The sequence below is a fragment of the Centroberyx affinis genome, unplaced genomic scaffold (genome assembly GCF_046629955.1).
Source record: "Centroberyx affinis isolate AG114_WGS23_722 - 3 ecotype Tasmania unplaced genomic scaffold, CSIRO-AGI_Caff_v1 ptg001333l_1, whole genome shotgun sequence".
NCBI classification, from domain to species: Eukaryota; Metazoa; Chordata; class Actinopteri; order Beryciformes; family Berycidae; genus Centroberyx; species Centroberyx affinis.
In genome coordinates, this window is record NW_027279830.1 from 239,100 (window position 1) to 254,494 (window position 15,395).

Genomic DNA, 15,395 nt, shown 5'->3' on the forward strand with positions numbered 1-15,395 from the left:
AAAACACCATTATATGACAAGGTCACTATAAACACACTCACAGACACACTACAAGTCCACAAGTACGTTTATTATAGTGAGTTTTTACTATTGTCTCATAACAGTGTAAAATGATGGATTGCCAGTTGTGTTGGGAAGGTTTTTTGAAAGGTTTAATGAAACTACATAATTGTAGGCCACATAATAGGCTATGAATCATAACCCAAACAGCTGATATGCAGTATGTTGCTGGGATGGAATCACCCTGGTTACATTTCTATTTCACACATGGGACAAGCCAAAGCCCTTATTTCCTAGGCTGAGTCAAGTCACAAGTAGAGTTGAGTTGTCAGATTATATTGACTTAATTATGTGCACATTAGCAAAACATTGCCAAAATCCACTTAATGTTTAATAAATTATTATGGTTGTCAGGTAGGGTTCATTTCCGTGGAGTGAAACTGCTGCTGCTGCCAAAAGCAATAGCACTGAATACCAATACTAAAAGTGAATTAGGATTCATATAATGTGACTTATGGGGAAGATTGAGATGCTGTAACTTGTTCAGTGAGAATGAAATATAACTTATTATACATTTAGTAAACACTGATGTGTTTTTTCTGCTACATGATATATTACAACAGAGGGCACTGTTTGACACTAATGGGGTTATAATAAAGGTATTTCTACTGCCACTATTGTTCATCACCACAGGCAATCTGCTCTCCTGTTTAACTGCCCATCCCCCATTCAATTAATTCAGGACAGATATTTGTTTAAAAACTTGGCATCTATTTGATCATTACATTACTTACATCGGTTGCTTTCATGTAATGTCTTTAATGTCTTACATGCACTGTATCATAGGCTACTCATCTGCACAACATACAGTATATGATGCTGCAGAAGTACAGATATTGACACAGAAACAACAATTTCAGATCTACCTAAAACATCAGATGAAGGTGAGTTAACAAATTGTCCCTCTTGACAACTAATATCTCATGTGCTATAAAAGCCACTATTTCAAGCTCATTAATATTTTGTTCAGTGCTGCCAGGCTGATGTGGGTGTTAATTACACTTACTCACAAAGGTAAGGTATTTTGTTGTAGCCTAGTGGAGGAAAGCAGCTCCAGGGCCACAATCAATCTGGTAGGTGGTGAGGCGGCGACAAACTAACCCCAATATGCTCGACTCCTGTGTTTGTGTGTGTGTGTGTGTGTGTGTGTGTGTGTGTGTGTGTTCTGTAGTCCCAGGTGGGGTTGCTGGTTAATCCCCAGCCCTTTCCCAGGGGACGAGTCCCTCATGTCAGTAAGCCTATCAGACACTCCCCTCTTCCTCCCTAAGTACACCTCCCCGCTGCCCTCCTTCTCATTTGCACTGGTTAGCATTCATCTGACCAGCGTTATTGTGAATGATAATGAGTGTGTGTGTTCAAGTGTGTGTGTGGGTGTGACATTTCACGCTACATGCAATTATTACAATTAGAAGATTGCAGTCAGTGAATATATTTTGTATTTTTTTTAATTCAGTCTGAAATATGTAACCTGATTAGCTGTTTGTGTAAATAGTTTCTTTGGAGAGGCTTCTGAGAGAATGAGTGTAAAACTGCCTCTGAGTGTGATTCACATCCTGTTTCTGTGAGAGTCAATGTGCGTTTGAGTAGGTGCTGTGTAGCGGACGGACATGCTGCTGATGTTTTAAAGACCTGTTAAACCAATTTAACAATGACTCAGAAGCACCCGCAGAGTTAATGAATAGTCCCTGAGCATCTGGAACGCAGCCTGGATTGTCGAAGGAAGCCAGATAACTAGGGTCATGTGTGAGTTATTTATTTACTTTTGTCAAGGCGGGTTGTAGGTTGTCTTCACTATGACATCATACTATGCTTCTTAAAAAAATAAAATTTAAGGATTCTAATATAGATTATGTTTGTTTAAAGCCCCCTCCGATGCTCTTAGACAATAAATTCAGCCAAGGTTGAGATTTCAATGGAAATCCTGTAACTCCGCCCGACATCTCCACCCTCCCTGTTAAATGCATCATGACATGAGTTCTCTATCTTAACAAGAGGCCCGGCAGTGAGAAAAGGACTGGATTAAAACAATGTCTCAGCTACACGATATGGATCAGTACACAGGACCCTGACAGATGGCATCACAGGTTGCCAGGGCAACTGAACCCTAACCCACCTCCATCTTCCCCCAGTGCGACGGTGGGAGGATTGATAGAAATTCAGCACAGGCACCATGTGCTGTGTAGCACTCAAATTGGTCCCCTGGGTCAAGAGGACCCGTGGCCCATCAGATGGGTCCACACTTATTAGGGACACACAAGTGTTTCATCATTCTGTCAGATTAGGGCAGATCTCATTTTGAGGTGGAACGAGCTGCGTTCATGTAATTGAATTGAATTGAATTTTTTTGCACGCTGATCTTTATCAGATAAGTGCATATTTCCATTCTCCAATCAGGTTTCTAATATTGTTGTAATTCATTTGGAAACACCACCAGCAACAAAAAAACCTTCAAGACTTAAAATGATATGTGACAAATCTTAAACAGTATTTAACAGTATTCAGATGGAAAGAAGGTGTTCCTTGGAATTTGTATGTACTTTCCACCTCATAATGTGTTATCCTTATAGTATTTTGTGTAATGAAGAAGTACTTTACTCCATTGCCTTTTTTTGTGAAAGGTATTTAATGTGATTTAAGTCGTCTTATTGCCTCTCCTTCATTACCAGAGGCTATTCCTACAGAGTATTAAGCCCAGCTCACTGGTTCAGCCTGTCACTGGGTGCATGGGGATGTGAGGCGTTCATATAAATGACTAATACATAATGTGTCAGGCAGTCCTAAATGACAAATGAATGCTGGTTACCTCGGCTCAGGCTGGCGGGCCAGGGGGTCAGTAGCTGCAGGGCAGACCTATATTTTAATTAAACTACCTGTCAAGTTGGCAGCAAAATGTAAAACCAGTCTAGAGTTAGAGTCAGGAAATTACTGTACTCTAACTTTCAGTCTGCTAGGCATTTGGCAATGCAAACACCTGGAAACAGATTTCTTATGCTAATGGATAATGCAATGCGCTCATGTTTAAATCAACATGTGTAGCTTGTATGTCATTACTGCAACTGATCATACACTGTGTGTTTCTGAACTTTTGAACAAAGCGTGTGTTATGCAAGATCTGTGCATGATCCTGATACAGCATTCATTTGTTTCCAACCCTGGAGTGTTAAAAATTGCCACCAGAGGGCAGCACAGCTACTTTCTCACAAACCTCTGATCACTGTACTGAAAGTAAAGGGAGCCATCTTTAATATAACAGAATGGGGCGTGCAGCAACCATCATTTAATGGTTTTATGTATCTACTTTTAAGAAAAAATGGAATACCAACATAACAGTGTAGGTGCTTCCCTCCCCCCCAAACACAGCAAATGGACAAGTCTCTGATGGAAACCAAATGGGAATACCTGAATTTAAATGCCTATTTCAGTACCTGTATGTCTATGCAGCACCATGGTTACCCAACAAAAGCTTCATGCACTTCACAACCTTCAGTCAGACATGGAAGGCTTGGCTGCACGGGAGGCTGTGAGAGAGAGAGAGCCTTGCTGTCATTCCTCTCTCTGTCACCGTGATTCCAATCACTGGGATTTTAACAAGATTACCCAGAGAGAGTGGAAGCAATGGAGTACCAGGGTAATGTAATTATCAAGTGATGGAGTGCGTGAGACGGCTGTATTATCACTGGCCAGTCGCTTAACCCTGTCAACACGTGAAGGATCATACCCTCGGTTCCTGTGTGATGACAAACAAAGGTTTATAAGCCTATGTGAGCAGAATGGTGCGTGGCCATTTTCGTTTTTACATGATTTGCACAAACAAGAGAAGGAAGAAAGAACCCCAGGACAGGTGTGTGTGTGTGTGCATGGGTGGATATCTGTGTTTCTGTGTTTCTGTGTCTACTTCCCTCTCTGTCGCTCTCTCTCTCTCTCTCTCTCTCTCTCTCTCTCTCTCTTTGTGTGTGTGTCTCTCTCTCTTTGTGTGTGTGTGACATAATGACTTGAAGTTGAATTAGATAATTAATGAAATATGAATTTACCTCACTATCAAGGAAAGCAAAGACCTTTACCTATGAACCCGAAGTCCACACACACACACACACACACACACACACACATACACACTGCCAGCCCGCTCTTTCTCTCTCAACCCCATGGTCCGAGATGTCTCTCTTTTGCCACTTCCTTTTTACCCCATCTCAGTTTTAGAAACATGGACAAAAGATCCAGAGAAAAGAAAGATAGGCAAGGACATACACAAATAATACATGTAGACCCACATTAATCAATAGAACATACACGCAATTGCACAAAGATACAGCTGCTACCACAACAGCATCACATAGTGTGTACACACACAGATGCACATGTGCACACGTACTGTACATGTACACACGCAGACATACACCACCACCACCCCTACTACTGCCACCATACAGACATTAAGAGAATACACAAATAATACAGGAGTTTTGAATTTAAAACAATTGTAATTTGACCCAGCTTTACTCTATACTGTCTGTTATGTTGACAAATCTAGTTTTCACAATATTGTGTCATTTTATTCACTTTATTTCCTCGGTCAATGGAGGGATCTAATATCACAGCCACACAGCCATACACACTCATCTCCAGTGATATCACTCAGCCTGACTACACCTCACCAATATGACTGTGATTTGGCTCCTCTATTGTCTTTCACATACACACTTTTTTCAGCTTCACACTCACTATCTCTCTGTTTTTTGTTACTCTTCTGTCTTCATGGCTCCCAGTTGACTCATAGTCTGGCATAGCTCAGGAGGTTTCGTGATGGGGTATGGTGCCACACTGATGATACTGCGATGCTTAGTCACCACACATGCGGACTAACTCGACATCTTGGAAATCATCCTCCCTGTCTTCCTGCTACCTGTTTCCTACCCACCTTTTTACTTCCTCCCCTTCTTTCCCACTACATCGTTGCTCCACCTTCCTTCTCCTTTTCTCTGTGTTGGCTCCCCATTTATCTTCTTCCCTCCTCTTCCTACCCACTCCTTATAACTGCAATACCGCTATCTTTAAATGGCATGAGTATATCTGGCAGTGTCAAATCTACTAGAAACCTATTTCTATTTGTGAGATGAGTTTGAGAGAATACACTTCACCTATTGCAACAAGGAGGGACATAACTGAAAGCAGAACAATTTGAACCACACTTTGCAGAGTACAGAGCATGAGCTAAGGAGTGTACCAACTAGTAACAAATGAAAGTGGTCAACAAACAAACATTACCAACAGACCCACCAAAGAAAGAACAGACCTGCAGACCTGTAAATCTTTCTTGTTTAGAAATCTGGACGAACCTTTATTTACAAGGCATTCGGGTTGACTTGCTGAAAGTCCTTGGACTTGAGTGATTTGATGAAGCTCCTTTAAACAAAGGTCTTATTTGTGTTTATTTGTGTGTGTGTGTGTGTGTGTGTGTGTGTGTGGGGGGGGGGGGGGGGGGGGGGTTTGTGTGGGTGTGTGTGGGTGTACATGTCCGTGTTTATGTGTTGGGGTGGACAGCAGGATTGGGTGGATAGTGGTGGTAGTGGTGTGTGTGTGTGTGTGTGTGTGTGTGTGTGTGTGTGTGTGTGTGTGTGTGTGTGTGTGTGTGCGTGTGTGTGTGTGTGTGTGTGTGTGTGTGTGTGTGGTAGGGGGTGGTGGTTCACAGCTGAAATACCAAGCAGAGAGGCTGACTTTCAATTTGAGCGGATGGGAGAAAGACTGACAGATGGAGAGAGAGAGCAAGGGGAAGAACAAAATTCTTGCCCCTCTGCGGAGCCGTGGATTGACAGATTTACTGTGTGTGTGCACACATCCTGTGCAGCAGCGGTCAAAGCAGTGTGAAGGGAACACCATTAAAACCAGCTTGTTTGTTTAGTCAGGTGCTTAGGTACAGAGGAGAGCCTGAAAATAAGGTTTCTTTGATAAGTAGCCTTGGCAGCTCACTGTCTGTAGTGCTGAAGCTACGCCTGCTGGAGTTTGCGTGTATATGGGTGTTTGTGTTTGTGTGTGTGTCTGTGTGGGTTATGGACTGACTGTGTGTGTGTGTGTGTGTGTGTGTGTGTGTGTGTGTGTGTGTGTCTATGTGCATGTACATGCATGTGTGTGCGAGAGTGTGCATGCACGTGTCCGTGTTTGTGTGTGTGTGAAAAGTTTTGAAAAATGGACAATATCAGACTGTGTGACTCATCCAATATATCATTCAGATCTAGCATCTCTGCAGTGTCTGAGTCACCATGCAGCAGTGACAGAATGAGGAAGAGAGGGAGGGAGGGAGAGAGAGAAAGGAGGAGAGCAGATAACAAAGGAAGCTGATATGATGAAAGAAAGATCATGACATTATCTTATCCTTTTCATCTGACTCCCTTTGTGACGCTGTTCTGCAGCTCTCACTTAGCATATCGTTCTCTGTCAATGTCGTTATCCACTGGGCTGATACTGTCGACCCACCGCCAACATGAGCTGCAGCCTTTTAGTAAATGGGCTCTAGATGTTTCAAATTTGAATGGAATTGCCAAAGACTTCCATGAATTAATAAATCGATCTAATTTTCAGTAGTTACAAGTCAATAATATGTCAGCCTCAGTCAAGACTTTCATGTACTAAGATTCCCTTCTCCCTCTTTGGAAAGGTGGGGTCATACTGCAGGTGTATTGTGCATGTGCAATGTATTTATATAAATAAGGTTCATAATGAACAGGTGGTAAAATAACAGGTAATGCTCAAGTTGAGAACGAGCAGTGGGTGGGGTTGATACGGTACTGTGTGATAAGAGGATGATGTAGAGGTATCTATCTATCTATCTATCTATCTATCTATCTATCTATCTATCTATCTGTCTGTCTGTCTGTCTGTCTGTCTGTCTGTCTGTCTGACTGTCTGTCTGTCTGTTTTTTAACAAAAAAAAAAAACGTGCAAAAATCAGAAATAACCCTTTATGTTAATATTTTTTGTTTCTTTGTTTGAGGAGTATTTTAGAAACCATAAAAATGTATTGCATGGCTTTGTTCTCTGATAATTACCACTCATCAGTAAAATAACAGTAAAATTGTAACAGGCAGCAGCAAGAGGTTTCATATTCATGGTCAAAGTGTATGAAATGATTGTATTATGTAAAACGAGGCTGATTTTACCCCAAAATTGATGTGTTACCTGTCATGGCTGCCCTCAGTACTGCTTGACTCGTCTGTTTTCACGTGAAATATCAAACTGCACATCTTACTTTCCATAGTAAATGTCAAAGGCAGTGTCTCCTTTGCGCTGGGTCTTATTTGTTTATTGTGTGTCCATTCTCTCTCTCTCACACACACTCGTCCCAAGGTGTCTGCTCTCACAGGCTCAGCTCTTAAAGGAACCGTGCATCAATGATTTGTCACGACCATGACGCAAACCAAAACTGTAAGCTTAATGCAAATGTGTACTGTTATATTCCAACAGAGATTGCTGAAGGGACATTGGTCCAAATCCAGTCAATGACATAACAAATTATATAGTTAACCCCAGTGTGTGATTGGGTAAATAGGGCCATCGGAGCCAAGAGTGAAATGAATAACTGCCTAGGTATCAGGTATTTTTTCAATTGAGGAGCAAGTGTATTATTATGACTGTGCACAGGGTGTCAGTGGAATTGCCTTGAATTGCAAAGCAATCATTAACCCTAATGGGTAAATTGCAGGGTGTGAGAGAGGGCCTGGTTTGCACACCAGGAATAAAGGTTACTCGTGTTTTTGTTTTTCCTTTAATGGAAGATTTAAAAAAGCATAGGTGAAGCAATTAAAAAAAAACATTGCAATTTGTAACTGTGCATGCCTTTAGGGCCTGTTTTAAGTTTATTTTACATGCATGTTTTCACATTATGTTGTTGTCATGGATTTCATTATTTTTTAATTTTTTAAGTGACATCTGTAGAGAATAGATTCATCATGGCTCACCCTTGCAGTGAGGACAGTGTATTGAGCAGTGTCTAAACACAGAACAAAAGCAGACTGTGATAGTGTCGTTCTCTATTGTCCCTCTACTTTGAGACCTCTCTATCAGATGTGTCACCTCACTGTAACTAATGAAATCAGATGGACAAGAAGTGGTGACAACATGAAATCAATAAAGCATTAAAGGAAGTGTGTGTGTGTGTGTGTGTGTGTGTGTGTGTGTGTGTGTGTGTGTGTGTGTGTGTGCGTGCTTGTGTATGAGTCTGTGTCTATATGCAAATTTAGTTTGCATGAACTTTGGATTAACCCTATTTTTTAATGTAAAAAACATTTGTCTAACAAACTACATGCCAAACTGCCAACACTGCAGCAATGTAATAAAAAGCAACAACAAAGACCAAAAGAGATCAGCATGATCATAATCATAACTGCCAAGAATATATATTTTTGTATACACATATAACACAACACAGTAACTTACTCCTAGCAAGTTAGATTTACTATTATATCTCACACACACGCGTTTCCCCCCAATCCCATTAGACATGAAAGCCCTCCCCCCATCTTTCACTTTTTAATGAGATTTGGAGTATGTGTGTCACCCCACTGCGAAGCCATCGGTGACAGGCAAGGGGACAAAAGGAGGCCTGATGCTTGGGTTTGGGGAAATAGACGCCCCCCCCCCCCCACACACACACACACACACACACACACACACACACACACACCCCTAGCTCCCATCTGGTGATGGGGCATTAAGAGGCAAGCCTGAATAAGGAACTACTGGCATACATGCATGCACACAGACACACACACAGACACACACACACACACTTCAATCCTCATGCCCAAGCTGCATTAATTGAACAAGAAAAATGCCCCCCCTCCCCTGTCCTCCCCATGCTCTTATCTGGCTCTCATTCGACATCCACTTGAACTGCAAGACTGTGCTGTTTGGTATTTCTGTCTATCCAAACGCCTAAATGTCAAAGAACTGTCCAGTGCTGAACAAGGTGCAAGAAATTGTGAGCTACAAAAGAGAAAAAAATTCCTGAATTTTGGCAGAACAATTTATTGTTTTGGTAAATTCATAATAAAAATGAAAACATATAAAGAAATGTAATTAATTAATTAAGTAATTAATTAATTAAAAAACATAATGTCACTATGCCTTGTTTTTTATTCACTGGACCATACACAGTTTCAAAAACATGATTTTAGGACCATTTATATCTGTTCATTATGTTTAGACTTTCTGTAGAAAACATTTCTCTGAGTCTAATATCAAAGCAGGCATGTTAAAAAACATCCCAATGCTCATTACCAGGACATTTCTTGGTTGCATCCCTCCAGACATCAAGTGTATGTATCATTCTGAAGAATGGAGGCTTTTATTCCTCTCTGATAGAGCCAGCATCCTTGAAGTTTCCTGGGAGGACTGTGTGCTCAAGATTCACTTCTTTCATCCTCTTGAAAAAAAAAAAAACTATTTCCATTTCTCTCTCTCTCTCTCTCTCTCTCTCTCTCTCTCTGCCTCTCTTTATTTACTTACTTTATTTTGAAACTGTCATAGGGTCTCTAGCTTTTAAAATGTTAAAATGTTAAATGCTGAATTTAGATAGTGAGGGAGAAAGAAAGTAAGAAAGAAAGAAAGAAAGACAGAAAAAAAGAAAGAAAGAAAGAAAGAAAGACAGAAGGAACATTGTGTCTTTCTGCATGTGCACATCTAGACACCTGAGCAGGCTTTTCAGCTGTATGTGCATAATCTTACATCATACTGTTGCCTGAAGAAGTAGAGAGTTTTTGACCTCCTAATATTATCGTGCCTCGCCCCAGAGGCTCCCCCTCGACAAACCAGTGACGCATTTCCTGACAGTGGGAGACGGGGGTACGGGGGGGGGGGGGGGGGGCTAGGCACGGGTCGTTGGGGGAACCAGCTAAATATATACCAGCTGTGGCGATGGCGTTGAAGGCCTGCGCGTCCGACCAATCGTGCCTCCCGACACGTGCGGGAGGTGGATGCTGCTGTTCTCTGCGAGCCAATCGAGCATCGTTCCCCAAGCAAGCAGTCATCCTGAGCCTGTTGGGCGGGGGAGGTGGAGGGTGGAGGGTGGAGGTGGAGGGTGTAGTGAAGTGTTACCCAGCATCCGTGTAGAAGTGCAGTATATAGAACAAGAGCACTGGGGATCTTGAATACCATGATGCCATACTGTATCCTCTCTGCATTCTGCATATCTATATGCACAACACTTACCTCACTGAACACACCCATGGTCTTATTACGCAGTGATCCTTCACTGAACACCGTGGAGAGCTCACGTGTGTGTGTGTGTGACTAATGCTACAGAAGGGAGGAGAGGCTTTATAAAATTAGAACAAGACTATCTATCTATTCTTAACATTCACAGTTCTAATTCTACATTTAAGGGCTTCTTGTCAAATACAATGAGTCAGTATGGAGAAATTTCTTAATAATTTATGAGATTCACATTAGGGTGGTGTAATGCAGAGGGAATGAGGCTGTCTGATATTTTGAGGATAACAGTGTCTATCATTCATTTATTCATCTAACGTTGCCACTATAGCTCACTTGATCTTCATGCATCTTGCATGGTCGGGTTGGTTTGGGTTCATATCCTCTTTCCAGGGGAGGTTGATCTCATCGTCCTGAGTATTGCTCAGCGGCGCTGGAGGCGCAGTGTGCAAATCAGGAGCTTATTTATGAGCCACATAGGATCTCATGGGCCCTAGCACAACCTCAGCACAGCCCTCGAGTCATTAAAGAGTGATTTTGGCATCCATTTCCACTCTCCTTTGCCCCACCCCACCCGCCCCCCCTCCGTCTCCCTCGAGGCCCCGACAGCACCTGCCCCCCACCCACATCTGAACAGCCATTTAAGATGCTGAACATATGCACACACGTTCTCTCAATTTAGCTGTCAGACACACACGCCCCCCACACTCGTATTTATACTCCATATGACGCAAATTAAAACTCAAGCAAACATTTGAAGAACTGCTGGATGGTTTCTTTCCACACAAACACTCACATCAATACACAGCACGAAAGCAAGGATGCTGTTACCTTGACTTTTATCTTTCTTGTTATTTAGGTGGAGCTCACCAGGGAGGAGCGGCAGGAAGTTTTGTTGTAATGGGTGAATTGATGGTCACAGAAGGTTATGGGTCACCTCCCTTGCTCGCTCTGGGACTGGATGACGGTTCTGGCTGGTTGGCTGTGAGAAAATATCATTTAGGGGGCTGGTGACGCGTTTATTGAGCCTGTCAAATTAACAGAGGCAATGAGCTGAGCCAGGACAAGAGTGGCAATGTTACTGCAGCCTGTCTGTGTTCATTCAGACACACACACACACACACACACACACACACACACACACACACACACACACACACACACACACACATGCACACACACAGAGCATTTTTTATCATCTGCTGATCCAGGAGTTGTGCATCAATCAAACACACATCTCTGTGTCACCTTGGGCTCTTCAAAGATCCTGCACAGACGTCACTGATGCTGGGAAAGAGAATGCACTCTGAATTTTCCTTGGCAGATTATACATTAGATCCAGCTATAGTGCAAGAATCCATCTAAAAAAATAATTAATTTGTTTTTTGATTATTATTAGTTATTTGATTTGCTATGATCTTGAACAGTAAAGCCAAGCAAAAAATTAAAGAGCCAAGAATAATAATCTGCGACATGATCAAGCAACACATCTTAGAGTCGCTTCACTGACACTGAATAAGAAAACTGACTTTGTGGACACTCAAAGAGAGTTTCCAGGGATACAGGCACATCTTTTGATTCAGATCTGTTAGCACTAATATGAAATATAGTTGATAGGGTTGAGAAGTTCCAATTAATTCAATGACTCCACAAAGTTATCCTCCCAAACACTGTCAAAGAAGCAGCCTCACAACATCACTTTTTCCTAAAATTAGAATCTAACAAATAATAGTTTTGTTTGTGGTGATTGGGTTCTCAGTCATAGAAGTGACATGATTGATATTTGTTTTGGGGTATTGTTTTTTTTTTACACAGTTGGGCATTAAGAAACCCTGTTGCCATGAATCCACAGCTTGCAGTTGATTTACAGACGACCATTTAGCTCTATTCAGGTATTGCATTTTGTTTTGTTCCTATATCTGCTCCTCTGTGTGCTAAAGCTTTGGGGTGGAGGTGGAGGTGGAGGGGGGGTAGCTCCTAAATCGAAATAACACCTCCAAATAGCTCAATAAGTGCTCCTCCTCCCTCTCATCTCCATTAAGAGGTTAGAACAGTCAATAGGTCCAGCCGAACACTGGGGACAGACCCTATTGATTTCACAGCCAGGGAAGGAGGGCAGCCATTAACTGTACACTTTCCGTAGCCTTGGTGGAGCAGCCAGAGTATGCACACTCTGCTGAAAGCCCTACTGTAATGTTATTACCCACTGAGCAGTAGGCTGAATTTGGTTTAGTAATCGATTATTTCTTCAGCATCAGTGTACTGAAAATGCCAGGCACACAAAACACAATATTTTGGTGTTTAGACGAGAAAGCAATAGGATAGTACTGTCCAGAAAATATGATACGGTGTGATATAAAGTTACCTGAGGTGCTTTGTGACAGTGAGTAATAGTAAAATCGACCGATCACACAAAACAACAAAGACGTAACACTGGAGGCCTATGCTTTAGCAATCATGCCTCAGTATGAGATATAATTAATGAAATTTTTATATTCTGCATATGTGAGTAGAATATTAAATCTATGTATCATGGTTAGCACATGTAGAGGAGCATTGTTTATCTGAATTATCTTAATCTCCCTAAAGGCAGAATGAGAAAAAATTTGAAATTGTTGGAATATGTAGAAAAGTAGAAGTCAAGTAAATGCAAATGAGTTGCATCATTCAGAGTGTAGTGGAAGCCCTAAAGGTCAGGGAGGCTTGGTTTTCACAGTAAGGTTGCTGGTTTGAATCTCCCGGCTGGGAAATTCTGCCCTCCTGGAACAACTATCATCTTAAGCGCTCTTGAGAAAGACACTTAACTCCCTACTTCTCCAGTGGAACTGCTCAGTGGCCAATAACATGATGGAGGTGGTTGTACTGCTGTGTGTGTGTGTGTGTGTGTGTGTGTGTGTGTGTGTGTGTGTGTGTGTAACTGTATGAGTGTGTAGCAGGTTGTTGCTGAAAAACAAATTGATGTTCCGCAAACATTCCCTGGGCAAGTAAAAGTTTACAGACGAAATTTAGTTTTGAGTGTTTCGGTGTGGAATTTTTAAAATACACATCAATGTTCTAAAAACATTTCATTCTCCCAAACATTTGTCCATGAAAAAATAAAAATATTGTAAATAATGGTTTCATTGAGCGTGTTAATTCTGTGACTTTTCAAGGCCTGTTGCTATGCTGTTCAGTGCTGACTGAAGCTGAACTACAGTAGGAATTGGTGCATTGATTTTTCCCAAAACAGATACACTGGACACATACAGATTTTGTTTGTTTGCCTTTTTTTTTTATCAAAACAGGATATAGAGTATTTCATTTTGACATCAACAAACCTCTCAATTTACACAGCAAAAGAAGCCATAGAATCACACTGGAACTTCACTCAGAGGCACAAAAACAGGAAAATTTAACCATTACTTCATGTTGCACATCTGTCATTTTTGAAAATGTTGAATCACCTGTTTCAGACAATCCTTACGTCACTGAATATTGTAACAATTAAATGGGGGTATACAAGGGAAAGGAGGTACATGTGGTTAAAGGTGGAGCAAAGGAGTCCAGCCACTGAATGAATAACACGCATCAATCAAACTGAAAACTAGGGAATTAGGGGGACAGAGAGAGAGATAGAGAGAAAGACAGAAACAGACAGTCATAGTGAGAAGAAAACGACAGCACACCCTCCATGAGGACCGTACCAAACAAAAACAGAGACATGGAGAAGAAGGGCGTCCGTCTCTTAGGCGGAGCCCCGGTTATCATTCTCATCTGGTGAGCAGTCCCCTCACAAACTCCTTGCATTTTCTTCTTGTCAAAGATGTTTGTGTTGGACTCTATTATTATATTTCTATACATATGTTTCTATGTTTTGTTTTTTCTTTACAAGTATTTGTGTTTATTTTCTACATTTGTTATCACAAAAACACGACTTGAAAACAAATGCATAAAAAACAGTTACATAATGACTGTGTTCATGATGTTTGACGTTTTGACAAGAACTGTTACTATGGATTTATTGCTTTGTACACTGAGTTATGTTTGGTGCCACCTGCAGACTGGAGGGCCAGACTGGAGCCTCGCCGCTGATGGTCTGCAATCCCTTAAAAAATTGACTTCCAGCTAAAACCCAGCTCTTCACTTCACCTTTGGTTAATTGTGCAAAGAAATTGACACATCAGTAACAGTTTGAGAGACAAAGACAAATAAGGTTAAAGAAATCTAAAAGGAAACGTAAAGAGAACACTACACTTTGTTCCATGCATAAATACACGTCCACACACATCTATATTGTGAGGTGCTGACTTAAGGTCTCCACAGACAAGTGAAACGTAAGATGATTGGGTCCCTTGGCCCCTTCAGACCTTGTCAGTGTGGGTGCAGAATGAGGACAAAACAGATTCAAGAGGGGGGTTGTATTTGCTTGTGCTTCCTATTCAGGAGCCAAGTACACTGGTCAATGCCAGACTCCCAAAGGTATAGATAGGATGACACCATGGCAATTTGTATTATGGCTCATCTCACTCCCATTCTCTACAAATGGACTGGTCCCTACTTTTTGTGATTGGTCACCCTGTCTTCTCTGGAACTGTTCATAGAAATCTCCCGAACTGTATGCTAGTTATAGACATTTTCAAACAATGTTCACATCGTTTCAAAGCATCTATCATGTCATTAGACATTTTGCACTCATCCCCCTATAGTTTTAAAATGTGCATTAAAAATGACTCTTCTTAAATTACTCAACTATATCTTTATCCATAGACTTTGAATGTCTCTTTTCAGTCTTAGAAATATTTTTTCTTTTCTCTCAGTAAACATTACATATTTTTCAATTTTCTGCCATAATATAGTTAAGACTCTGATACTGATCGGTTAATCTATACTTTCTCAAAGTCTCTGCATTGCACAAACCCTTTGTAATGCCAGACAGAACTCTAGCAAGGCCATGGGCAGTGGTATGACCAGAATCTAAATGTAATCTATAAGCTCTTATAAATCTTTACTCAATGTATCTTTAGTCATCTCTGTCATATCATTACCTTTTATACAATAAATCATTTAAACAACGCATTGGTAAGACTTGACTTTAAGAGGCTAGACATTAAATGTGGAGTATAATCATAAGAATGGCTTTACTCCTGCACTAT